Source organism: Pan paniscus, chromosome X, assembly GCF_029289425.2.
Source record: "Pan paniscus chromosome X, NHGRI_mPanPan1-v2.0_pri, whole genome shotgun sequence".
Classification (NCBI taxonomy): domain Eukaryota; kingdom Metazoa; phylum Chordata; class Mammalia; order Primates; family Hominidae; genus Pan; species Pan paniscus.
This window is the reverse complement of record NC_073272.2, coordinates 11,040,113-11,067,754: the sequence shown is the minus strand read 5'-3', so window position 1 is coordinate 11,067,754 and position 27,642 is coordinate 11,040,113. Positions and strand designations below refer to the sequence as shown.

At 42.0% G+C, this 27,642-nt stretch overlaps 1 long non-coding RNA gene across 1 annotated transcript; it reads right to left on the bottom strand.

Moving 5' to 3' along the window:
* Positions 1-1,962: 1,962 nt before the first annotated feature.
* Positions 1,963-27,642, bottom strand: LOC134729844 (uncharacterized). The gene is made up of 2 exons (XR_010111342.1): positions 27,178-27,642; positions 1,963-3,593 (listed from the first exon to the last, which is right to left on the bottom strand). It is a non-coding gene; the product is annotated as an uncharacterized LOC134729844 (long non-coding RNA).

Here is a 27,642-nt window from a genome sequence, read left to right as displayed (position 1 = left end):
ACCCTCAATAGAAACCAACCCTCGCCAGGTGTGGTGGCACCAGCCCGGAGTCCCAGCTGCTCCCGAAGCTGAGGTGGGGAGATTGCTTGAGCCCAGGAGTTGGAGTCTGCAGTGAGCTACGATGGCACCACTGCACTCCAGCCTGGTTGGCAGAGTGAGACCCTGTCTCAAACAAACAAACAAACAAAACAAAAACAAACAAACAAACAAAATGACAAAAAAAATCAATCCTATTGTATCATAAAAAGGACAAAAAGGAACCAATCCTGCTTGACACCTAGATTTCAGACTTTTGGCCTCCAGAATGGTGGGAGAATAACAATTCTGGCTTTTAAAGCCACCCAGTTTGTGATACTTTGTTACAGCAGCCCCAGAAAACGAATATAATGTCTAAGGGATTTGTGTACATATTTTAACAGGAATAGTGTGATGAAGTTGTTGGTAAGTTTCAAGAGTGTGATTCTTTTGTAAGATAATTCAGGATTCTTCTTGATTTGTAATGATTTTCAAGTCATTATCTATTTGTGTACAGTTCCGCATTAGCTCTTGAATATAATATTTCTACATGTTATTTTGTTTGAAATTTCTCCTGGAATTTTCTTCTAGAATTAGTTTTTCTTTGCTTTAAAGTTTATAGCCAGGCAAGGAGAGGAAAAAGCAGGAGACATCCGGAAAAAATTGACCAGGCAGGAAGATTCCTTAATTCTACTAATTTTTTTTGGGGGGGGGGCGGGGGGGTCTTGCTCCGTCAGGCTGGAGTGCAGTGGCGTGATCATAGCTCACTGTAGCCTTGCTTTCCTGGGCTCAAGTGATCTTCCTGTCTCAGCCTCCTGAATAGCTGGGACTATAGACCTATAGACATGCCACCACGCATGGCTAGTTTTATTTTTGTAGAGACGGGGTGTCGCTGTGTTGCCTAGGCTGGTCTTCAGCACCCAGGGTCAAGCGATCTTCCTACCTCATCTTCCCAAAGTGTTGGGGTTACAGGTGTGAGCCATTTTGCCACGCCCTTAATTCTATGTTTTAAAAATTATATTCTTGGTATTCTTTAGGAATGCGTCAAACTCTTCTAGATTTACAAATACATATATATAACGCCACCGTCATCAGCACAGCATCATGCTCTGTAGTGAAAGATGGAAAAATCTACATTTTTCTTCCCTAAATTGCAATGAGTTCATTTTAAGAAAAGTCAGAATTGAAGAAGGCCACAATCCATTTGGGGTGTCCTTTTCCTTTTAACTACAATTCTAAAGTATACCAAGCTTTTGTCACTAATTATTTTTCTGAAAAAAAGAGAGCACTGTTAAATGAAAAGCAGAGGAAAAATAAAGGCAAATGAAGATGTTCTAAGGCACTAAAGTTTTTTTTGGCTTGTTTTTGCTGTTTATTTTTGTTGGTTGGTTATTTTGGGCCCCTTGGAATGGCAGGTTCTGCAGGTTGGAAAGGATCGTGTATGTTAGTTTTTTGCTCAAGGCGGGACTGTCTATAGTGTGCGGAGAGGCCGTCCATTTTCACACTGCGGCTGCATGGCCAGCTTGCTGCTGGTCTTCAACTGCTTGAGTTCCTACTTGTGAAGATGGAACTCTGTGCATAGAGGTGGGACTACTGCCACCGCCCCCTCCTCCGCCTCTCCACCTGTGCCTGGTGGTGGGAGGTGCTTTGTCTAGTCCTCCCGTAGCTGGCAGACAGAACTTTCTGCATGTGTCCTGCATGAATGCAAACAAGGCATCCATCTCTGCCTCGTTTTCTCAGTTATAGGTAGTGAGCCCTGTGCTTTCGGGTGTGTGTTTGAAATTGCATCCTCTACATCTGCCTTATTATAAAACAGCTCGCTGCCTCTAGACAAAACATCATCTGCATGAGATTTGCTCTCCAGTATCTGCTTTGTGGAAAGAGGCAGCAAATGAAGCGATGGATGTTTCAAATCTATCATGGAAAAAAAATACAGCACGGCTGAACCATGGTATCCAGCAAACTCATGTATTAAATGCATCTCGTTATGATAACCCGTGTTAAGGAGCAAGCATTTCTATTTTGAACTCTCATTTCAGAGGTGGGGTGAGCCATATAAATTTTCATAGCAGTGATTTGTTTATTTTATCATTTCCCTTGCTGACCCTTCTCTCTCTCCAGCTCTCTATGAGACAGGTGGTTTGGCTTATTACCGGCTTATTTGAACTGGAGCAATTTAAATATTTCTTTCTCTCTCTCTCTCTCTGACGGAGCCTCGCTCTGTCGCCCAGGCTGGAGTGCAGTGTCACGATCTTGGCTCACTGTGACCTCTGCCCTGTGGGTTCAAGCGATTCTCCTGCCTCAGCCTCCCAAGTAGCTGGGATTACAGGCGCCTGCCACCACGCTCATTTTTGTATTTTTAGTAGAGAAGGGGTTTCACCATATTGGTCAGGCTGGTTTTGAACTCCTGACCTTGTAATCCACCCGCCTTGGCCTCCCAAAGTGCTGGGATTACAGGCATGAGCCGCCGCGCGCCTGGCAAATACAGTATTTTTCAAAACACAATTTGTTGTAAATCCAGAGTTTCATTTGGCAGCACCTTTGATATAGAAATTGTACTAAGATTCCAAACGCTGAAGTCTGGAAAGGAGGGTCTATCCATAGGCTGTGAAGATTTTATCTTCCATCTTTCCAGACTCTGAATCCAACTTTCTGTGAGGCTGATTATTACGTTGGCACCAATCTCTGATGCAGACATTGCCCTAGGCAAAGGTGGAGAGTAGGGGGTTCCTCTACACTCATCTGACACCCCCCCAAAGAAACTGTACTAATGCTTCAATTAGTACATCATGCATACACACTCCAAGTCCTGCCATCAAACTTCTCTTGTGGCAGCAACAGTTCTCCTTCAAATCTTTCCGCCTGCTGTCTCACTAGGAGTTGCTATTTAACTGTTTCACATAAGGGTTAAACTAGCAGAACTTTGTGTAAAAGGTGTGTCCTCCTCCTTCCTCTTCTTCTTCCTTTTCCCCCCTTCTTCCTCCTAACTTCTTCCTCCTTTCTACTTCCTCCTTCTGTCTTCCTTTTTTCTTCTTCCTACTTCCTTCTTCCTTTTCCCTGATTCCTCCTGCATTCTTCCTACTTCCTCTTCCTCCATTTTCTTTCCTACTTCCCTCTCCCTCCTTCCTCCTTTCTACTGCCTTCTTCCTCCTTCATTCTTCCCTTTTCCTCCTTACTTCCTTCTTCCTCCTCCCTCCTTCCTACTTCCTTCTTCTTTTTTCTTCCTTCCATCTTCCTTCTTCCTACTTCCTTCTTCCTCCTCCCTCCTTCCTTCTTCCTCCTTCCTTCTCCCTCCTTCCTTCCCCCTCCTTCCTGCTTCCTTCTTCCTCCTTCCTCTTTTATTTTTCTTCATCCTCTTTCCTCCTTCCTTCTTCCTCTTTCCTGTTTCTTCTTCCTTCCTCTTTCCTTCTTTCTACCTCCCTTTTCCTTCTTCCTCCTTCCTTTTTCCTTCTTCCTCCTTCCTTCTTCCTGCTTCCTTCTTCCTCCTTCCTGCCTTCTTCTTCCTCCTTCCTCCTTCCTGCTTCCTCCTTCCTCCCTTCTTCCTCCTTCTTCCTTTTCTTCATCCTTCCTCTTCCTCCCTGTAGAATAAAGGTTTAGATCAGTGTCAGTGAAGATTTTTGGTTAAGAACCAGATAATTCATAGTTTTATGTTTGTGGGCCACCCTTTCTCTGTTGAAACGTCTCAATTCTGCCATTACAGCAAAAGTAAGCATAGACAAATTAATGCCTCTAACTGTGTTTCAACAAATCTTTATTTACAAGAACAGGCAGTGGCCAGATTTGGCCTGCAGGCTTGTAGCATGCTGTCCCGTGGCTTAATCAGTGCATCCCAATTACTTTGGGAACAGCGTTTTATGACATCCTACATCAGGGGTTGGGGAAGGGGGATTCTGCTTTTCGAATAAGTGCCCAGCAAGTGCTGATGGTGCTTGTTCATAGACCATACTTTGAGTAGCAAGTGTTCAGATAGCGTGTGCTTTTTATAAATAGACTTGGCAATTGCACTGAACAAGGGGAGAGTGGTTGATTCTGATGAGCTGCAAAATTTTACGGAATTCCAGAGAGAACCTGAAAAGTGGTATCTAAACTCAGAAGAAGACCGTGTGAATGATGCTGTATTTAAAAATGTCTTCTAACCAAACCAAACATGGGAAGCTTGGATAGTCTTGCAGTGATTTCATTCTTTCTCCTCAGGTTTCCTGGAACCCATTTACTCTTGAAACCATTCAGGAAGAATGCAGGAAATTAAAAGGGAGCCTCATTTTCAGTGTGACCTTGGATCTATTGCTTGACCTTCCAACACCTGGGGCAATGCAAATGAGTATCAAATTGTGTCAAAACAGGGTCTTACTGGAAAACAGATGTTGTGTCAGAATTTTCCTGCATGTTGGGGAGCTGAATTTCCAAAGGTAGCTCAAAGTCAACCTATTAAGAATGCTGAATTTTCCAAATACCAGAGCTTGAATGCAAAGGACTAATTACTCTCAGATTTGCGAAAAACACACACACACACACACACACACACACAAAACTCTTATGTACAGAATGAGAACAAGACTAAGAACAACCACAAAAACTCCAATGAACGTATTAACTATCTTTAAAAGAATAAAACAAACTTTTCCTGAAGGCTTCCTTTAAATATGTGAAATGATGATTGCAGTGACGATGTTCGATGCTGCACACGTCATGGTATAATAGGGATCAGCTCCTTGGAATCATCGCCACCTCTCCCGCCTCCTCTTCCCCTCTCCCTCCATCTCCGCCCAGTCATGGTAATTCTTTCCATATGGAAATGAGAAGTGGCCAGATTTGGGAGACTCCCTTCTTTGGCAGATTGTTGGACCCAACTCCATGTGTATAACTGATCTGGCAGATTGCTCAACATGTGGCGGAGGGGGTCTGGAATTATTTAAAGTTTCAGGTTTTAAAAATAGCAGGCAATTTTGACCTTCTTGGAGGATTTGCTACTACTGGACGTCCTCCTGGGATATTCAGGTAGGGATCAGGTTTCCCCGCCTGTCATTTCAGAATACCCTTCTAAGTTATGTTGGTAACTGTTTGCATAACAGATTTGTTTTGGTTGAAATTTCGTCTGCTGCGTTAATGGCATGTCATGAATTGGGCCTCCCTGTCAGGAGCTGCCCGGGTAAGAGCATTTTAGCAGTAGCTACATATAGGTGTGGGTCCTCTGGGAGGAAGCGTGGCCTTGGGGTTAGAGCCAGAAAGGATGTCGACATGTAGGCTCTTGGCCTCTGCTGTTTCTGATCTGCTAGACCTCCACATAGCCATTTTTACATTTTGTAAAACATATGTAAAGTGTTCTTCTTACAAGGGTATGTTGGAGATGGAAGCATGATTATTGCAGCTTGACAACAACAGAGATGCTTGACTTTGGACACTCCTTGAAGCTTGAGAGATTCCCTTCAACTCGTACTTCTGAGAATAAAAGAGGAGCCCAGGGAGACAGGCAGAATACTCTCCAAGGAGAGAGGAGGCCTCTGAGACCCTGGGAAGGACAGAGCTATTTTGCTTCAGTTTTTCCGGGGAGTTTCTTTCAGACTGGAATGGAAGACACTGTCTTTTAGGTGCAAAGGCCCCTCGTGCTTTTTGCTTTGCCTAAGTATTTTGGCCGTGGACATTGGGCGGTGTCAGGCTAGGGAGCAGAAAACTAAATACTGCATGTTCTCACTTATAAGTGGGAACTAAACATTGAGTACACATGGGCACAAAGAAGGGGGCAATGAATACTAGGGCCTACATGAGGGTGGAGGGCAGGAGGAGGGTGAGGATTGAAAAACTATCAACTGGGTACTATGCTGACTAACTGGATGATGAAATCATCTGGACAGCAAATCCCCGTGACACACAATTTACCCGTGTAACATACCTGCACATGTACCCCTGAACCTAAAAATTTGGAAAGAAAAAAAAGACATTATGGGTTAATATGTGCAACTCAGGCGATTTCTCCTGCATAAGAGGGGAAATAATAGAATGAGGATGTTTGCTTCCTTTAATCTTTTGCTGGTTTTGGCAGTGGTGTTTCTTTTTCCTTTCCTTTCCCTTTCCTTCTTTCCTTCTTTCCTTCCTTCTTTCCTTCTTTCTTTCTTTTCTTTTCTTTTCTTTCTTTCTTTCTTTCTTTCTTTCTTTCTTTCTTTCTTTCTTTCTTTTCCTTCCTTCCTTCCTTTTCTTTTTCTTTTTTTTTTTTTTTTGTTGAGACAATCTCCCTCTGTCATGCAGGCTGGAGTGCAGTCGCATGATCTCAGCTCACTGCAATCTCTGCCTCCCAGGCTCAAGCGATTCTCATGCCTTAGCCTCCCGAGTAGCTGGGATTACAGGCGTGTGACACCATACCCAGCTAATTTTTGTATTTTTAGTAGAGGTGGGGTTTCACCATGTTGGCCAGGCTGGTCTCCAACTCCTGGCCTCAAGTGATCTGCTCGCCTTGGCCTCCCAAAGTGCTGGGATTACAGGCGTGAGCCACTGCATCTGGCCAATGGTGTTTCTTAATTGGGTCTTTTCTGTAGTAGGCTCTCTGAGCAAGAACACCCTGGGTATGACTACTTGTAGTCATGGGTGAAAGTGGGAAATGCAGGAGTTGTTATTAAATGTCCTTGCATGTTTGCATATGAGTTTTGAGAGCTTCTGCAGAATCTGGGGAATGTGGGATGAGGCACTTTTGGAAGGTTTGGGTGAAGGACCCTGTTGCTGGGAGATCTTATGGGGAGCAAAGCCCTTGTGTGTGGCAGGTTCCTGTGGATGTGGTGGTATATACCACAGGCAAAAAAGCAGGAAGATCCAGGATCCTGGCTCCTGCTGGTGCACAGGCTTCTGCTTGGACTTTTCCAGGGTGGCCCCAGAGGACAGGAAAGACCACTTTTGGTCAATTCTAAAATGCACATTTTTCAGCCTTTCATATTTTGAAAATCAGAATGCTTCTTTCAATCAGCCACATCTCATAATTATTGGTATCTGTTTTTCCTTCTTAGCATTACTTAAATTACAGGTGTGTCTTACAGTCCATACTCTTCTTATATTTGGCAAATTGTGGTAGATTTGGGCTCCTGAAGTTGGAATAAGAATGCAGTCAAACTAAGTACTCCCATCTTCTGCAGTTCAAGGGCCAGAGAGAGAAAAAGATGAAACATTTATGCTTTCCTTACCTATCATTTATGTCCAAAGTAGAGGAGAAAGGGCAGGATTCTTTTATCTAGAGCTGTGGTTCTCAAAGTAAGGTCCCCAGATGAGCAACATCAGCATCACCTGGGACCCCATGAAGCAGAAGCTCGGGGTTTTAAGCAGCCCCCCAGGTGATCCTGAGAACCACTTGATGCCAGTAGTTTCTGCCCAGTTCTTGATCACTGACTCTTTAATTTATATCTAAAGTCCAAGTCTCTGGAGCCTCCACCCCCATATACTCATGATAGTTCACTTGCACCTCAAACTCTATGCACTTAACTGGAAATCCTTGTCTTCCTCCTCAAACCAGTTTCTTCCTACGATTTCTCCCTCTGGGTGGTTCCACCATCTCACCTGCTGCTTAAGGTGGAAATGTGGTGTCTCTGTTCCTCTCCGTCTCAGTGTCGCTCTGAGGCATTCCAGCCCCTCCATGCCCACCGCCCATGGCCGTGCCTGGCTTTAGCCTTTCCCTTCCTGGGATATTGCCAGGGTATCTTGTGTTTTCCATGCCTCAGGGCCTATCCTGTCCAGTCCCTCCATGCTGATCAGGTCAGAGTGACATCTGTCACGTGCACACCTGGTGATGAAATTCCTTTATCTAATCAGTCTTTAATGACTTGTCATTCTCTCAGCAGTGTTTCCCAACCCGGATCCCTTTCAGAACCCTGAACCCTGGACTTCCGAGATCATCACCGACATCTGAGAACTGCTGCTTATGATCTTTCCTTTTGGAAACTCACCACCACCTTTGACACTTTAAACTCCTTTAGGTTTGACCTAGCATTTCCCATGGTCTTGGTTGATCTTGCCTCTTCTGCATGTCAGCTGGCCCCAACTTGCTCTTTGGCCTTCTTTTCTGTAACTCCCCTGATTATATTTTTGGTTGATGGTGATTTGGAAATTTAATTTCCTGAAAATGTCATGTTCCCTTCTGCCCTTGGACTTTCACCCATTGTTTTTACCTCTGAATGAAATGCTCTTCATTCTCCTTGGCTCCTGGAAAATTCCCTCTTGTCATTCAGGTCTCAGTTTAACCACTGCCTCCTACAGGAAGCCCTCCCTGACTCTTCCAGAAAAGTTTGGGCACCACCTCCCACCGATGTCTGCACCTTGTCAACACTTTCATCATCCCTGTCTCCTCACAGACTAGAACCTTCTTGAATGCAGTAACACTGGTTTAGCACAGTGTCTGCATGGTGCGGGTGCTTAGTAAATTCTGGTGGATGCAAAGCCAGAATGTGATAGAGTCACTGAGTCCCGGTAGTTTCTGGCCATAATGGTGTTATCCTATTATATTTATATGTAATAGTGCTTTTACAAATGCTTTAATATAATGACTCGTGTAATCCTTGTTACATTCCTGGGTAGGCACTAGCATTTTTTGAAAATATTATTTTTATTTATTTGTTTGTTCATTTATTTTTCTAGAGACAGGGTCTATGTTGCCCAGGCTGGTCTTGAACTCCTGGCCTCAAGTGATCCTCCCACTTCAGGCTTCCAAAGTGCTGGGATTGCAGACATGAGCTCCTGTGCCTGGCTGGCACTTAGCATTGTTATCTCTACAGTTCAGATGGGGTGAAGATGGAAGGATTTTTTGGGTGTGGCACACCTGTCCCCTGCATGTGGAAGTGAGAAGGAGCCCTCATCTCTGGGAGGAATGTTGGCAAAGAAGGAACAGAGGGCTTTAGGAGGTGCTTTTTCTTTTTCCTTTTTTTTTTCCCTTTTTGAGACAGGATCTCACTCTGTCACCCAGGCTGGGGTGCAGTGGCACGGTCTCGACTCACTGCAACCTCCGCCTCGGAGGCGCTTCTTGAGAGAAGCAGAGCACATGCCTGCAGGTCATTTTTCCTTTTCTTGTGAGAAAGGAAGAATTTCTCGTCTTCTCTAGGAAAATGAATACTTCCCTTACACTAAGAAATTTTTGTCCGCAAGGGGTTACTTGCAATTTGTTGGCAAATTCAATAGGGTAGTTATTCTCTGGTTATAGCAGCCCAAGTTGTTAGGATCTTGGTGCTTCTTGTAAGTAAAGCGGGTAACTTTATGGCATGGGACATTTAGCAACGTCTGGAGACATTTTTAGTTGTCACAAATGGGTAGAGGGTGCTCCTGGTATCTGGTAGGTAGAGGCTGGGGTGCTGCTCATCATCCTGTAGTGGAGGGGATGTATCCCTCCACAGAGAATCACCTTGCCCAAATGTCAATAGTGCTAAGTTGAGCAATCCTATTTTATCATCGTAGGCTTAGGCATACACCCAGCATCTTAAAAAGTAAACAGAAAATGTCAAGGTCTAAACACAGCAGTGGGAAACCGCAAATAGGCCTGACCTAGGAGGTGACTGTGGGTGGGTCCTTGAGGTTTTTTTTTTTTTTTTTTTTTTCCAGACAAAGTCGTCTCACTCTGTTGCCCAAGTTGGAGTCCAGTGGTGCAATCACGGTTCACTGCAGCTTCAACCTCCTGGGCTCAAGTGATCCTCTCACCTCAGCCTCCAGAGTAGCTAGGACTACAGGAGAGTGCCACCATGCCCAGCTAAGTTTTTAGTTTTTTTTAGAGAAGGAGTCTCCCTATGTTGCCCATGTTGGTCTCAAACTCCTGGGTGCAAGTGATCCTCCTTCCTTGGCCTCCCAAAGTTTTCAGATTACATGCATGAACCACAGGTCCCTGGATTTTAATGAGCAAGACACAATGAAGGACATGAAACTACAGGTAGGGGGACAACCTCCACACTCCATTTAGTTTTAGGAAAGGAAACTGCAGGACTGCCAGCCTTGAAAGGTAGGATTGAGGACATCAGTAACCTTGAAGAGATTTGCCTACTATTTGCACTTGCTTCCAGAAGTCCACAAAAAAACCTATACTGTAGTTTTTTTTTCTGAACATTATTCTTAAGGAAATGTTCTGCAAATGTTCTAGAAATGTCATTCTTGAAGAAATGTCCTAAAATGACAATAGCAGGGAAAAAAAAAAGATTGCTTTCAATAGATGGAAAGATAATTGGGAAAAGGGTAGTGACCAATGAATGTCAGATCTGATGGCTCCAGTATGGTATGTAAGACTGGCCACAGGACTCAAGTCTGTGAAAGGTCTTATAACTGCATCAGGGAGAGGAGGCCAATAGGAGTAGAGGCCTCCATAGTGACTGAATATAATTTGGGCGGTGTTGGTAGCAATTTGTTCCATGTGGGAAGAAAATATTAGAACATTTTTAAGAATAAAGAATTGAGGCCAGGCGTGTTGGCTCAGGTCTGAAATCCCAGCACTTTGGGAGGCCGAGGCAGATGGATCACTTGAGGTCAGGAGTTTGTGACCAGCCTGGCCAACAAGGTGAAACCTCATCTCTACTAAAAATACTAAAAGTAGCTGGGTGTGGTGGCACATGCCTGTAATCCCAGCTACTCAAGAGGCTGAGGCAGGAGATTCGCTCGAACCCAGGGAGGTGGAGGTTGCAGTAAGCCGAGATCACGCCATTGCATTCCAGCCTGGGCAACAGAACGAGACTCCGTCTCAGAAAAAAAACAAAAAACAAAAAACAAAGAATTGAGGCCGAGGCAGGAGTATTGCCCGAGGTCAGGAGTTCAAGACCAGCCTGGGCAACATAGTGAGACCGCCCCATCTCTAAAAATAAAAAATTAGCCATGCATGGTGGGGTGTGCCTCCCAAATAGTCCCAGCTACTTGGGAGGCTCAGGTGGGAGGATTGCTTGAGCCCAGGAGGCGGGGGCTGCAGTGAGCTGTGATTATGTTACTGTACTCCAGCCTGGGTGACAGAGTTAGACTGTCTCAAGAAAAAAAAAAAAAAGAATAAATGTTAACAGTCTTTATCTTTGGCATTATTAATGTCTATACAGAGCAATACTGGTGCTCACACCCAGCCATGTGCCAAATGTCCCAAGTCAGAAATGAAATAAGAATTAATCCAAGGGCAGAGTGGGGCACCCCACAGTATTCCACATATTGGCATGTATCGTGCCTTACCCAGGTATGGTCATGTGAACCCAGAGATGACATCGAGTTTATGTAAAACCTACCTTCACAGCATAGGTAAATAGCTTAAAAAGACTTTTGAAGATGTGCAACCTGTTGAAGGCAAGGGTAATACTCCAAGTACAAGTGACCACAAGAAAGTGGTCAATTTGTATTCCTGATGTGAGTTCCTTACTGTATTGAGAAGTCCAAACATTGTCTTCATCAGGTCTGGCAAAAAGCTGACCAGAAAAAAAATCAAAATGATCAAGAGACTATTTGAAATGCAGTTTTATGTCTAAGTTCATTAATGATAGCTATTTTCCTAGCCTCATATATGTGCTTTGAGATATTACTGATATTAGCACTTGGAGGTAATTTGTAAATAGATAAATAGACACATTGCAAGAGTAAGCTCCAGCTTGACCATTCATAAGCCTTATAGCCTAGGATGAGGTGCTTGTATTTCTTCTGATTGATTGATTGATTATTTTTTACACTAAGTTTTATTGATGCATAACTTATATCCAGTAAAATGCATCTGTTTGAGGGGTATAGTTTGGTGAGCTTTGACAAGCCAGTATAATTGTGCAATCACCATCACAATCATGATATGGAACAGTTTCATCATCCCCCCACCTCCCCGAATTCTCTCATATTCCTTTGTAGTCTGTCCTTGCCCCCATCCTGGCCTCTGGCAACCACTGATCTGATTTCTGTTCATAGTTTTACTTTTCCCAAAATCTCATATAAAACCAGTCAGACAGTATCAGGCTTTCATGTCTGGCTTCTTTCACTTAGGCACAGTGTCTTTGAGGTTTATCCATGTTGTCACATACATCAGTAGGCCTTTCTCTCTCCTTTTGTTTTTAAAGAGACAGGGTCTTGCTCTGTTGTCCATGCTGGAGTGCAGTGGTGCGATCATAGCACACTGCAGCTTGACTTCCTAGGCTCAAGTGATCTTCCCACCTTAGCCTCCTGAGTAGCTGAGACTACAGACATGTGCCACCATGCCTGGCTAATTTTTAATTGTTTTTGTAGAAACAGGGTCTTACTATGTTGCCCAGGCTGGTCTCAAACTCCTGGCCTCAAGCAGTCCTCCTGCCCTGGCCTCCCAAAGTGCTGGGATTATAGACTTGAGCCACTGTACCCTGCTAGCCTTTCCTTTTTATTGCTGGGTAGATTCCCTTGTATGGATGTACTTACTGTTGAATGTTTGTCCATTTCTCAGTGGAAGGGCACAGGGTTGTTTCCAGGTTTTGGTGATTACAAATAAAGTCACTGTACACATTTGCAATTGAGTCTTTATGTGGACATAAGTTCTCATTTCTCTTGTATAAATGCATCTCTAGAAGTGTGATTGCTGCATATGGCAAGTGTGTGTTCACCTTTATAAAAAAACTGCTCAACTGTTTTTGCGAAGTGGCGGTGCTATTTTACATTCCTACCAGCAATATATGGAAGTCTGGTTGCTCCACATCCTTGCCAGCACTTGCTATTGTTCTTTTCTTTTTTTCTTAATTTACCCATTTAATAGGAAGATAGTGGCATTTCACTGTGATTTTAATTTGCACTTCCCTAATAGCTAAAGATGCTGAACATCTTTTCCTGCGTTTATTTGCCATCTTCATCTGTCCTTGAGTGAAGCACACTTATTACATTTTGAGCATCAATTTCCTTCTATATGTACTCTGACAATCATGTGGACAGAATTTTTTGGAGGATTACAATGAAATAATTCAGGTGAAAGTTTTTTTTGTTTTGTTTTGTTTTGTTTTTGTTTTTCAACCCGGTGCTTGGTACATAGCTGTTGCCATTTTTTATTTTCAGTGAATGGCTTTTGGTCAAAGAGTGACCTTAGGGGTTATGACAAACTGAATGACATATTTGTGACTCTTTTTCACGAAGAAGGGGAAGAGCATGAGGAATAGTGACCCAAGGAAGGGAGGTAGGAAGGATTTGTCACCTGAAAACTCCGATATGGAGATGAATGGCTGGAGAATGTTCTGGAGAGCCATGCAAGTTTACCACCCTGAAAAACTGGTGTTTCTCTCGTGGGCAACAGGAAGTCATTAAGGGTGTGAAGACAAAAATGTCCTCATTAGATCTGAGTTTCAGAAGCCTGAGGGCAGTACACCATTGTTTAATGTATTTCACTTGTATGTTGTTGGCAGTGCTCCCAATATGAGCTGCGTCCTATTAAGTCAAGAAGGTTAGTGTCTCGAAACCCAAAGAATGGGGAGAGGCTGAAACGGAGACTTCTCCAGAGGATCACGCCAGGCGAAGCCACCTCTGTGGAGTTGAGCAAAGGCTCCGCTTGACCCCAAACATCTTCTGCATGAACATAGACAGGACCTGGGAATCCTACATTCTGTCCTTGAGATCTGAATTGACTATTTTCACTTTGTCACTTATTGTCATATTGATAGAGGATAATAGATTATCTCACTGTCATTAGCAGGCTTTTTATTTCTCTTATTTCCTTTTTAAAATCTTAACCGTCAGAATTCCCTATGTATGCACAAATATATGTTGGTTATAAACAAAACTACTAAAAAGTCTGTACAGTAAAAATGGAAAGCCTTGAGCACACTCAGCATGTTGATCGAACACGTATTCATGGAGCACCTGTTGCCAGGAATTCCCAGGCACTGCTTGAAGGCATGGGATAGATAGATCATCAAATAAAGCATACAGAGCTCCCCCAGGACCATGGATCTGCATGCTAGCAGAGGGAGAGACAATATGTGATAATAACAAATAAGTAAATTATACTATCTGCAAGAAGGCTGTGCTATGTGGAAAAGATCTTTAAAATGTACGGAAGACATTTCCATGCGGTTTGTATACAGCTATGATCTTTGTGTAACTTATGGCATACTATTCTGTGGCTGGAGCTAATTATATCGGAGCTGGGATTTGGTCCTTATGGGACGGGATGTAAAGCTGTGAGGTTTTGATGGAGAGAGAGGGCCCCAGGGAGTGAAGAACTCAAAGCTCTGGAGCCTGTTTGCACAGAGGGTGGGGAGTGGCTGGAACCACTAGGAACAGCGACTGTTGATGCTCTCCTGATCCCAGGATGACTCCCTACTGAACTTTTTGGAGGGTCAGGGTGTGGGGAAGATGAAACAGAACTTTCAAACACAAATGCTGGCTGTGATGGAAGTCTGATGGTTGTAGCAGTGGGCCCAGATCCATACTGTTTATAAGGAAAGAGGAGAAGGAAATGTCCTCTTATGAGGCTGAAACATGCATCCATCCTTTTGTTTGGTTTCCTTTTAAATTCCACTTGCAAATAAGAGTTTCTTGACACATTACATTTGAATCTTTTGAAACTTAATTTTCTTGTACAGAATATTATTCTGTTTTCCCTTTCTTTCTCTGCAATAAAGCATGCCTGGCTGTTCTCTCATGGATAGAACTGCCTCTGTCCTATTGCTACTTACTCTTTGAATATTATTGACAAAAGTGAGAGCTCATTTGTCAAAGCATACATTATGTTCTGGGTTGAAAAAAAATCCCCCTGCTCTAAAACATTAATTTCCAGAATGTAAGACAGGCTGTGCTAGGTGATACAATTTTCATCTGACACATAAAACACATTAACAGAATATTTTTTTCCACAAGTAGAATAGAAACTTGTAATTCGACAAGCCATCAGACACTTCTCGCTTCCCAAGTTTGAAGTACAACTCTTTTTCCTCTTGAAGCTAATGATTTCATTATGATGAAGATTTTCTGCATAGAATAGGCTTCTCTGCTCCTTTACAGTTTTTGCGCAGTAGGTAATTGGGCCTTTAGTTAATTAGCTGCGGCTGATAGGATATGTGCTAGAAAGAATCAGGTGCAATTTTCCCCCTCTTCTCATTTTATTGTGTGCATTTTGTTGGCGAGATAATTTTAGCCCAATTCATTGTTCAAGTCTACCAGGATAAAAAAATTAATTATATTAGTTTCATGGTGTTTGGTCTAGAAGGTATAAAATGTAATTTTCTACTTTAGGAGGCCGAGGCGGGTGGATCACCTGACATCAGGAGTTCAAGACCAGCCTGGCCAACATGGCCAAACCCCATCTCTACTAAAAATACAAAAAATTAGCCTGGCATGGTGGTGGGCGCCTGTAATCCCAGCTACTCAGGAGGCTGAGGCAGGAGAATCACTTGAACCAGGGAGGCGGAGGTTGCAGTGAGCCGAGATCATGCCATTGCACTCCAGCTGGGCAACAAGAGCAAAACTCTGTCTCAAAAAAAAAAAAAAAAAATTCTGAGGAAAGAAAGGCATGCATGAAGGCTCCATTCCTTTTCAAACATAATTTTCTTTCTTTATTCTTGGCTTTTGTTTGTTGTCATCTCTTGGGTCTCTGCTCAGCTTCTCTCAATTGTTCCAGAGTACACAGGGACCTCTTGTCTACTAGTGAGTTCTCCAGCAACATAGGAAAACCCAGACCAGATATTGATGTATGTGGTAGCCTTGAATCGGAATCTGGCAGACTCCAAGTGCAGGGCGCATAACTGATCAAGGGCCCCAGCTACTGTGCTCTGCAGTCCCTTGCAATGTTGGTGCAGGGGTGCAGAGGCCATGTTTCTCACTGACTAATCCCAGCCAGCAACCCAATATGACTGACATTGGCTTGACAACTCCCCTGGGGTAGCCTGGAACCTGTCTTAGTCTGTGTATCAGTCAAGAGCGGTCCAACCTTCCCTCCCTTTATCCTTCAAGTGGGGGCAGACTTGTATTGCCCTTTCTTTTACAGAGGTGTTCTCTCTGAAACCATCTTGATTTTCTTAATCCCACGTGGACATCTGCTTCTTGTTGGGCCAGGACTCACTTAATGTCCCTGCAATGTGTCCACTGATTCAGCTCCCCTCCCTCCATGCTGTGTGAAGACTTGCTGTAAAGATGGGCTACTTTTGTAGTTGCCTTCTTGGTGTTCACAGACTGGCAAGCAGACCAGACAGCAGCCTGCTTACTTGGGCCCCCATATGCAGCCTGATTCCTGCTGGCCTTCCTGAGGGTCCTCTCGACACCCCATCTTGACATGTTCTCTTATTTTAGCTACACTGACAAAACACCCACTGGGTTTTGCTCCTGTCTTGCTCCTTAGTCCTGTATAGACTCTCCACTGACTCATGTCTCTTTGTGCATGTTGGTCCTGCTGTGGTTTTCTCATTTTTCCAGGTGATCTCAGCCACATCCAAGGCTTCCCCTTGAGCATGTATACTCAAATTCTATACCAAAGCCACTCTAGGGGACACTACCACCCACAGTAGGCACTTCCTGAAACTCAGTATTTCTGACACCCACTTCACCCTCCTTCATTCACAAGACACCTGGTGTAGCTAATGGCACCACCATCTTTGCATTCTCTCAAGGCAGAAAGCTATGAGTTAGTCACATTAGAACTCTGTCCCACTAACTCTCCCCCACCCCATGGCCATTGATTCCTTGCTGATTTCCTCTTTGTAGCATTTTTGAATCTTACGGAAGAAGTGCAAAATGTATGCTCTGAAAACTATAAAACATTGTTGAAAGAGATTAAAGAAGACCTAAATAAATGGAAATGCATCCCATGTCTATGTTCATGGGTTGGAAGACTTAATAACATTAAGATGGCAGTACTTCCCAAATAGATCTATAGACTCAGTGCAAGCTCTATCAGAATCACAGCTGGCTTATTTGCAGAAGTAGACAAGCAGAACCTATCATTCATCTGCTAATATAACAACCCAGAATAACCGAAACAATATTGAAAAGGAAGATCAAACTGGAGGAGTCACACTTCCTGATTTCTAAACCCACTATAAAACTTACAGTCAAAACTTATTATAGTAATAAAGGCAATGTGGTAGTGGTAAAAGGGTAAATATGTAGATGAATTGAATAGAATTAAGAGTGTAGCAATAAACCCTCACATTTGTAGTCAATTAATTTTAAACAAGAGAGTCAATACAATTAAGTTGGGTAGAGAATAGGCTTTTAAAAGAATAGTGCTGGGACAACTGGATGCTCAACATGCAAGAGAGTGCAGTTGGATCCCTACTTCACACCGTATACAATAATTAACTCAAAATGAATCTAAGACCTAACTGTAAGAGCGAAAACTATAAAATTCTTGGAAGATATGAACAATGTCTTTGTTTAGAAATCTAGAGAAGAACTTTTAAAGCAGCTAAAGAAAGGTTGGGTGAGAGGTGGCTTTGTGGGCAGAGTAGTATCTGACCAATCAATGGCTAATTGGTCCAGGGAAGCTGCCACCTGCTTCTGGCACACCATGTTGGTGCCCCCTTCTCCATCTTTTTTGGGCAAGAAGATAGGGAGAAAAAAATAATCTAACAGGATGTTGCCTACTTAAAGGAGTGAGAAGCACTTGTTAGAACGTTCTGCCCACCGTGGGGGTGAAGATGAATGTTATCAGTTGAAAGAAGAATTGACATCACAGTAGCAATGAGCATGCTAAGCTCACAGATCTTGGTTTCTAAATCCCTTCTCTAATAGAAGGAACCAGGGCTCCTTGGAGACTGCTTATTCTGGGACTGAGGCAAGGGAAATCCAAGATGTTCCAGCAATATCATATGGTGCCTAAAATTAATGAAGTGTTTAGAAAATGTTAGGGACATGTTTTTCAGTTAGATATCAGGTGGATTTGTATTTGCAGTCTAGTTTTTAAAAATACTAGCTGATTTGAGTGGCTCTTGCATTTGATGAGTTTTCGTTGTGCATAGCCCTTGACTGGGGGCAAAAAAGGAATTTCTAGCTCTCGAACAGCATGAAGCAAAGAAGTTTGATGATTATTGTCTTCATGGAAATATTTTATTAAGTATGTGAACAAAGCTAATGGGCAATTAGTTTCCATGTCATGAAGACTTTGTATCTCAAAAGAATTTTGCAAGAGACTGTATCTAATTCATTATTATAACTTCAGTCAAGCAACATTCTTGAAAAATAGCACTCACCAGGAAGAAACCATTTATGGAATTAAATACAGACAACTTATTTTTAGAATGAACACCGTTGAGTTTCAATAGGAAGAACACCTTTCAGTTTCAATAGGAAAAAAATGACTATGTATTTGAGATGTGAGATAAAATTAACATGAGGAGAAGAGCAGCACAGACCGTGTGGGTAGAAATTTGTTTTCCTTTTGGGTTCTAAGAGTCACTGCCATCAAACTAAAAATTGGCCTTTTCAAGAGGAAACAAGGTTTTGTGCCAGCTTTGTTTTATTATTATTATTCTTTATGCTGTATTTTTGGCTTGCTGACAGCAGCCTTCTGCAACAAGGATTCATAAATGGTTCTTCATATTTAACGTAAATGTCAAGACTGTCAATTCCTGAGCCTGCAGATTTTGCAAAAATATCATTCACCACATCTTCATTCTAGTTTGGAACAGATTCAGGGAAATGTCCTTGGCTCCAAAAAAGCTTTAAATAAGGTTTGGACACTCTGGGAGGCTGGCTTGGCTCCACTGTCATTGCCCTTTTGCCACTTCCAGGTAGGGATGGAGATCTTCGGGCATCTGTGCCTTAAAAGGCCTGGGCCTATAAATAAGCAGAGAAAGCTACATTTTTCCATGCTATGTGGCCCTGACCCTTTTACACAAACATAGATGGATGGTCTGAAAGTAACACAAGAAAGCCAGATGTGAAAAGCAACAAAAACAGGGAGGAAAAAAAAAAAGTCTGCCTCGCCCTGGAGAGTCTCGCTTAACTGAAGGCTTTTCTCTCTGCCAAGGTTTCCAGCTCTGCGTAACTCCTGTTTCCAGGCTGCCTTGGGTTTTAGGAACCTGTGGACTCCAGAGATAAAACAGGAGGCTGGTTTCCCATGGGTTTTTGCAAGTTCCTGTGTCATCCTAGCCAAGAATTGTATTGGAGTCTTGCAATGATGGTGTGCATGTGTACGTCCAGTGGTGATATACCTGGGGTCTCATGGCCTGCAAGATCCCAAATGATGTGGCTACTGTCTCCCTTTCATGTGCTTCCCATTCCTTCTCTCCCTCTGAGCAAGCAGTCTGCCTTTCTCTCTGCTCCTCAGGCTGCCACAGTCAGTCCAGTCTCCAAGTCTCTGCACTTGCAGTTTCTTGACTTGTCACTGTTTTCCCCAAGATAATCATACAGGTCTTTATTCTTTCAAGAGACCTTTCTTGACCTCACTCACTCCCACGTGGCCCCTCTCTGAAATCTCTCTCCTCTTATCACACTTTCTTTTTCATTTTCTTTCTTTCTTTCTTTTTTTTTTTTTTGAGACAGGGTCTCACTCTGTTGCCTGCAACCTCTGCCTCCCAGGTTAGCTGGGATTACAAGTGTGTGCCACCATGCCTGGTTACTTTTTGTATTTTTAATAGAGATGGGGTTTTGCCATGTTGGTCAGGCTGGTCTTGAACTCCTGGCCTCAGGTGATCTGCCCGCCTCGGCCTCCCAAAGTGATGGGATTACAGGTGTGAACCACCGCGCCCAGCCTGTTTTTCTTTATGTCACCCGTCTGGACTTGCCATAATAGATTTCATTGTTTATATATCTGTCTTCTCCATTAGAAAGTATTCTTGATGGGAGCAGGGACTTTGTTTTCATCCTTGCTTTCAACTCAGCACCTAGAACCTGGTACATACTGAGTGTTTAAATAAATATATGTTAAGTGTAATCCCAGCACTTTGGGAGGCTGAGGTGGGAGGATCACTTGAGGCCAGGAGTTAGAGACCAATATGGGCAACACGGCAAAACCCCATATCTACAAAAACTACAAAAAGTTAGCTGGGTGCAGTGGTGCATGCCTATATTCCCAGTTACTTGGGAGGCTGAGGCAGGGAGATTGCTTGAGCCCAGGAATTCCAGGCTTCGGTGAGCTATGATCAGCACTGCACTCCAGCCTGGGTGACAGAGCAAGACCCTGTCTCAAAAGAAAAAAAAAAAAAATATATATATATATATATATATATAATGCAGATAAACAAATGAATGCATAGATATATTCCTGAGTACAGTAGTTTTGATTTTGGTGACATGTCGTACTTGTATTAGTGGGGTGTCACTCCACCGAAGAATTTTCTTTGACTCTTCCAATGATGGTATGCATGTATACATCCGACGGTAATCCATCTCTATCTATCTATCCATCCATCCATCCGTCTATCCATTTCATCTATCTATCTATCCATCCATATCTGTTTATCCATCATCCATCTATGCATTTTATCTATCTATCTAAATTAGGTTTCAGATAGAAAACACAAAACTTGGGCAGGGTGATTCCATAAATAGTATTAGAAAAGAGGTTAAGATTGGGGTTGCTTCCTGAAGGAAATGGATTTGTTATCATCATGATCGATTACTGTGATTGATGTAATGAGGAAACAGTGATTAAGTAACATGGTGAATTCAAATTATACATTAGCAATTATCCTCTTAACTGTATGAGTGTGAAGATATACTTTTTGAGAACCCTGGTATAGAAAGGAATGAATAAAGGGATGTAGTCCTTACATTATTTTTTTTGTTTGAAGGCTTAATGTTGATGATACTGAAGGTCACATTTATCACAGTAAGGAGGCAGTCTTTATTCTTTCACTCCTCCTTCCCTCTCTCGAGCCTCCCTCCCTTCTCCTTCCATCTTCTTTCTTCCTTTACTTTCCCACTCACTGTGTCCCTGGCTTCTTCCTTTGATTCTTCATAGGGTGAGGAAGTTCTTAGTAAAAAATAATTGAAACGGATGATTTCACTTGCATTATGACATTCCCTGATCCCTTATTCTAATAATAATAACATCATATACCGAATGGTGGCCACTTTGTGTTCACTGCCTCACCTTTCTCTTCTGTAAAATGAGGATTATGATAAATACTGCACAGATGGAGAATTAAATCAGGGATAGAGGATGTAAGCAATTACCTTGAAGTCACATGGTGTCAATTACCTTAAAGTTACAGGATTTGACTTTGAGAGGTGCCATTCAGATACACTACCTACCTCTCCAAAAACTGTTAAATATGTGCATAAAGCAAAAATATATTATTTTACTTCTCAGTTTGAAAGAATTTGAGACTTATAAAAATGTTGCCAAACATTTTAGTACAAAGTAATTACCTTTATATAGTACATATACCCTTCACCCAGCTTTCAAAAATGTTAGTATCTTATGTAGCTATTGTACAATGATCAAAACTAAGAAAGTAACATGAGTATAATACTATTAGTTAGCCTGCAGATTTTCTTCAGGTTTTTGTTCAATTTTTGCACTAATGTCCTTTTTCTGGTCCAGGAGTGCATGCAAGACTTCACATTGCATTTAGGTGTTGTCTCCCTAACTCCTGCAATTTGAGCCTTTCTTTGTTCTTTATATTCTTGAGATTTACAAAGAGCACTAGCAAATTTTTTAGTAGAATGCCCCTCAATTTGGGTTTTCCTGGTGTTTCCTCATTATTAAATTTAGGTTATATGGTTTTTTGCAAGAATACCAAGGAATTGATATTGTGTCCTCTGCATGTTATCAGGGGGACACATGATGATGTCACTGTGTTTTATTACTGGCGATATTAACCTTGATCAGTTGGCTAAGGCTGTGTCTGCCAGGATTCTCCATTGTAAAGTTACTATTTTTCCTTTGAAATAAAAAAATATTGTGAGGAGACACTTTGACAGTATACAAATGTCCTGTTTTTTATCATATTTTTTTCACCAGCTAATGTTAACAGTCATTGATGGCTTCTTCAAAAACAGTTATTACTGTGATACATGCAAATGGTGATATTCTATTTCTTTCATTTCTTTTACATTGAATAATGGGAGTTCTATGATAAGAAAGAGTTATACCTTCTCCTTTGATTTAGTAGTAATGAATTCATGGATAATCATTTTATTCTATGGGTTATAATTCATTAGTATTAGTATTTTTTGCTATTTCTGCTATTGCTCCAGTTGTCCCCAGATTTGCCCACGGGGAGATCCTTTAACTGTCAATTCCTTTTGACATGGCCCCATCATTTTCTAAATACTTCCTTAATTTTAGGCACCATATGATATTGCTGGAACATTTTGTATTTCCCTTGCCTCAGTCTGGGAATAAGCAATTTCCAAGGAGCCCCCATTACTTGTATTGGAGAAGGGATTTAGAAAACAAGATCTGGGAGCTTGGCATGCTCATTGCTACTGTGGTGTCAATTCTTAACCCTCTCAAAGAACAGGGCTATTTCCCAGTATATCTATGAATACACAGACATACACATATAACCATCTATACCTATATGTATATACCTTTATGTTTATATATTAAGGACCATGAGTTTATACTGTCACTGATTCCAGTCTAACATCACAGTGTTCATTCTAGCCTTCCCCTGTATTTGTAATTCTTCAACAGTGAAACATCTGTCCCTCATTACCCTCAACATATTTATGAACTCACTCAGCCCTAACTTATATGTGTATGCATGTTTATAGTCCCCAAATTGCTAACTCACATGCCACTTGAAAAGAACATGTATTAACTAGAACACAGTATATGTACACATTTCTTTTTGTCTTTTAAGCCTTCTAGTATGTAGTCAAAATATTGTTTTTCAAAGTTATTTAGATCAGTTCTTTTCTTCTTTTAGCATGTCTGTGTTATGCATTTGCAATAGAGTTGGGCTCATTTGTTACTCTTTAAATTCCATTTTGGGTCTCTGCCCTACTGCCACCACCACTGTCCTGGCTGATTTTAATTAGTTATTACTTTTTGAGTAAGGGAAGCATAACATAGTTCTAAAAGTCAACATCATACAAAACACATACACAGAGAGATCCTGCTCTCCACCCCTCCATCTGTGATCCCCCACTCCCATTCTCTCATTCCTTCTTCATTCTCACCCACCCCCTCTAAGTAACCAGCTGCATTCACTTCTGATTCATCTCTCCTGTTTATTTTGCACAAAAGAACAAATGCATGACTATTTTCTTATATCTCCTTCATTCTTACATGAAGGGTAGCATATTATAAAGATATTACTTTGCACTTTGTTTTTTTTCCCCACTGAACAATATGTCCTGGAAATTTCAGTTCATAAAGATCTTTTCCATTCTACACTTTTATTTTTTTCCCACTGAGGTGTAACTTTCATATAATAAAGCACACATATCTTTTTTTAATTAAAAAAAATTTAGAGACTCTAAAAAAAAAGCTGTGTCTCCCAGGCTGGAGTGCAGTGGTGCAATCACCATTCTCTGCACCCTTGACCTCCTGGGCTCAAGCCATCCTCTCTCCTCAGCCCCCGTGAGTAGCTGGGACCACAGGTGCATGCCACCACGCCCAGCTAAATTTTTTAATGTAGAGACAATGTCTCACCATGTTGACTAGGCTGGTCTTGAACTCCTTGGGGTCAAGCAATCCTCCTGCCTCAGCCCCACAAAGTGCTGAGATTACAGGCATGAGCCACCACGCTCAGCTGAGCACACACATCTTAACTATACAGCTTGATGATTTTTTTTCCATATACTTACATCTGTAAACACCATTCAGTGGATAACTAGAAACACTGCTGGTGTCCTGGAACATTCTCTCATGCTTTTTCTCCGTCACCATCCTCCCCTACAACCAGGGTAACTATTCTGATTTTTATCACCATGAATTAGCATTGTCTGTTTTTGAACCTCGCATGATCAGACTCCTACAGTACATACTGTTCTTGTGGTTTTGTTTGTTCCAGATTATGTCTTATCTATATTCATTTAACCTGGTACAGCCCCGGTGGGTAAATCTTGGATCTGAAAGCTTCATCTTCTTCTGTTATCTTGGAACAAGATTGATGTAGGAGGACAGCTTGCAGGTATTATAGCTTTCTGCACCTTGCTTTGCAGGAGATTATATCTTGTTAAAAATAGATATTTTATAAGGTTTTTAAAAAACTGACACTAACTCCAGTGGTCTCTGAGTGTTTGCGTTAAAACCAACTGAGGAGACAATTCTGCCAGTTGGTTTGAAATAAATGGTTGTGCACTTGATCTCTATTTATATAAATAACTTTCAGTGGAATAAACATAATTCTACTGAAATATATGTCCCACGAGGCAGAGATGATGCTTCCTTTATTGACTACCGTATAATGACCTAGTACTTGGTTGGTGAATAATTCTAAAGTGAATAATTCTAAAACAATTGTTAAAGAATAAAAAACCGGACAGTTGCCATAATTTATTCATTAATTACAAATTCACTAAACACTAATTATTATTATGATGATGTTATGCATTGGGAATTGGGCTGGATCTAGCTGGGAATGTGTGTGTCCAGCTCTCAAGGATGTTGCCTTATGCCAGTGAATTGGCCTGGTCCTCCTTCCCTTGAATTGACCAATTCTGAGTTCACCAACAACTCAGGGGGCTGCAGAGTTCATGCTAAACGATGATTGAGGCTGATAACACACAGGCAAAGGGTTCTTTATTCTTTCCCAATGGGCTGAAGCTGCCTTGTTCATTCTACTGCTCTCACTGGGTGGGGGGTGGGGGGGCAAGGAGGAGAAGTGCTGTTGTTCCTCGAGGAGCAGAAAGAAGCGCTGGTAGATAGTTCTAGATTCAACTTTATCTGAGTAACACGCTAAGTGGCACATTACAGTAGTGAACACACTGCCCTTTCTTTCTTGGTTGGGATCTCAGCATGATATACAGCTTGACCCACAGGGAAAACATTCCTGCATTCTTAGCATGAGCTGTTTTTGCAAGATAAAAGATGACAGTATAAATGAGAAAGAGATATTTCCACTGGTACCTTGTCCAGGTCACCCTGCTAAACACTTACTTACCCATGCATACAGGATGAATGGCTCTTCATAATCGTAGATGGTTTTATATTTGTGATTCTGCACCCCACTGAGCAGAAACAAGCTGAAGCCTAAAACTCTGCTTTCAATTTCAAACACCTCTCAATTCTAACTGGAATTACCTGCTGAAGGAAATTCCATAGCTCAGTGGTGATAATGTCCTACAGGCATTTTCAACTAATTAGAGGAGAAATGTCCTAATTTACAAGGGGAAAAGACAGTTGTCTTGAGAATAATTAATTTCTGCTATGAAAGATGCATATATTAGTATGGTTACCTTCAAGAATTAATTACCTCATTTTGGACTATTTGTCTTTTCTGGAATGCTGCTTACTTCAAAATGTAATTAAAATATTTAGCACATAACAAATTGAAAATCACTGCTCTGCTGTCGAAGCCAGCATGCTAGAAAGGAAATACTGGTTTGTAGAAACACTGTAGAAAATTTCCATTTAAATTCTTTTGGTCAAGGATAGTGGATATATCTTCTCAGATAATAATATCTGTTGTTATGTTACGATTTCTAATGAGTTTCAGAATGAGCTGCCTTGTACTAATGCTGTGAGTGGATAAAGAAATAATAACTGATTTTTTTCTCATGAGGCTATTTTAATCTCATGATCTGTGGGTGCTAAGGGAACTTTGGGTGGTGGTTACATCTCTTTTTATGGCTCCACAATTGTCACAAGCACTTGTGTCTTAGAAGATGCAATAGAATGTATCATAGATCATCACTCTGTGAGTTGCTGGAGTGGAGACCATGAATTACTGTAAGCTTTCTGGTCCCACATGTCTCTTCTAGCATCTTGCTATTTCTCATCAGAAGGCAGTGTCTATTTCTTATCTCCTTAAACTTGAGTGAGGCTTCGTGACCATCCCAACAAGTAGAATGTGGCAAATGTGATGCTATGTGACTTCTAGGCTAGGTCATAAAATTCAAAATGGCTTCTACCTCTTCCCTGAACATTGGCTTTTGGGACACAGCCACCATGTTGTGAGGAAGCCCACACTACACAAAGAGGCCATGTATAAGTTGTTCAACCAATAGCCCTAGTAAAGATCTCAGCCAACAGCCAGCCAATATCAACATCTAGACATGTGAGTCTTCAGAGGATTCCAGCCTTGGCCTTCAAATTCCCTCAGCTAAGACGGAGAGGAACAGAAGCAACCTATCTCTGACAAGCCCTGTCCAGGTTGCAGATTTGTGAACAAATTTGGGATAATTTGTTACTTACCCTAGTAACTGGAACACAAGACTGACATACTGAAAAGAATACTTTTTGAGGAAAATTCATTTGTGGTGGGTTGTAGAGCAGGCTTTCAATTAATGTTTGTCAAAGAAAATGCTTTGTGAAATCAGGATCAGTTAGACAGTCCATAATTGAGTAATTAGGCTGGTCTTTTTACTTTACTTGAATGAGTTTACATGGCTGCCAACACACACACACACACACGTATGCATACATATGAATACACATACATCCTTCTATATGTCAACTTTACCATCTCTCTCCTGCTGTAATGCAGTGCTGTTTTGCCTTCTTAGATTATTCATAGCTCTGCTCTAGACCAACTGGAGCATAGGGAAATCTTTATTTCACTTTTATTTCTCACACACATTTTCCTTCAAAGTCCTAAAGAATATTTATAGTTTTCCCCCTTGCCTTGGTTCCAAGGTCTGCCGATGCTAGTTTGCAGAGGCTGACGGGCCCGCTTGCCCTTCCTCTGGGGCATATAAAATGCTACCTCTGTGACTTGAGTTCTCATAAATCCAAATAATGAGGAGATGAGCCTCAAATGGAAATGTGCTGGCTGGGCATGGTGGCTCACGCCTGTAATCCTAGCACTTTGGGAGGCCGAGGTGGGTGGATCAGTTGAGGTCAGGAGTTTGAGAGCAGCCTGGCTGACATGCTGAAACCCCATCTCTACTAAAAATACAAACATTAGCCAGGCGTGGCAGCGGGTGCCTGTAATCCTAGCTACTCAGGGGGCTGAGGCAGGAGAATTGCTCGAACCCAGAAGGTGGAGGTTGCAGTGAGCCGAGATTGCACCTCTGCACTCCAGCCTGGGTGACAGAGTGAGACTCCCTGCTCAGTGGTAGCTCCTTTCCCCCATAGCTGGAGATGGCATTGGAGCAACCTTGTGATTTCAAACATAAAACACACATTAACCCTTTGCACCCTCACATTTTTATAGAAAATCTGTAACACAAGAAAAGAAACAATTTTCCACTCACCTCCTTCACAGTTGTGTGGAGTGGAATAACGAGAGTGTGTGCTTGTGGAGTGCTTCTCAGCAACGTAGAGGGGCCAGGCTGCGTGGAATGTACCTTCGCGACATCACGTCATTTGGAAGCGCCACCAGAATTGACCACCAAAATTGCTGCATCCCTCTCAGCATCAATTCAGGAAAGTCTGCATGATGAAAAAGCACTCTTCTCTCCTCCAGTACTAAAAATTGTCTTTGGAGTGGTTTGAAGCAGTTGGCAGTGCAGTTTTTCTTCTCCATGGCTTCCATCATTGGTGCTCATGGAAACTCATAATGTGATGTCAGTGGCTCTTCTTGCTGTCAAGACATATGTTACTCTGGGGATTGGCCTGTGGCTTTCAGCAGGAAGTTTGCTCTGCCAGTTTTAATACAAACCCTTACATTTCTTTGTCAGAGATCACCAAGGCATTTTCACAGCATTGAAGATGATTTG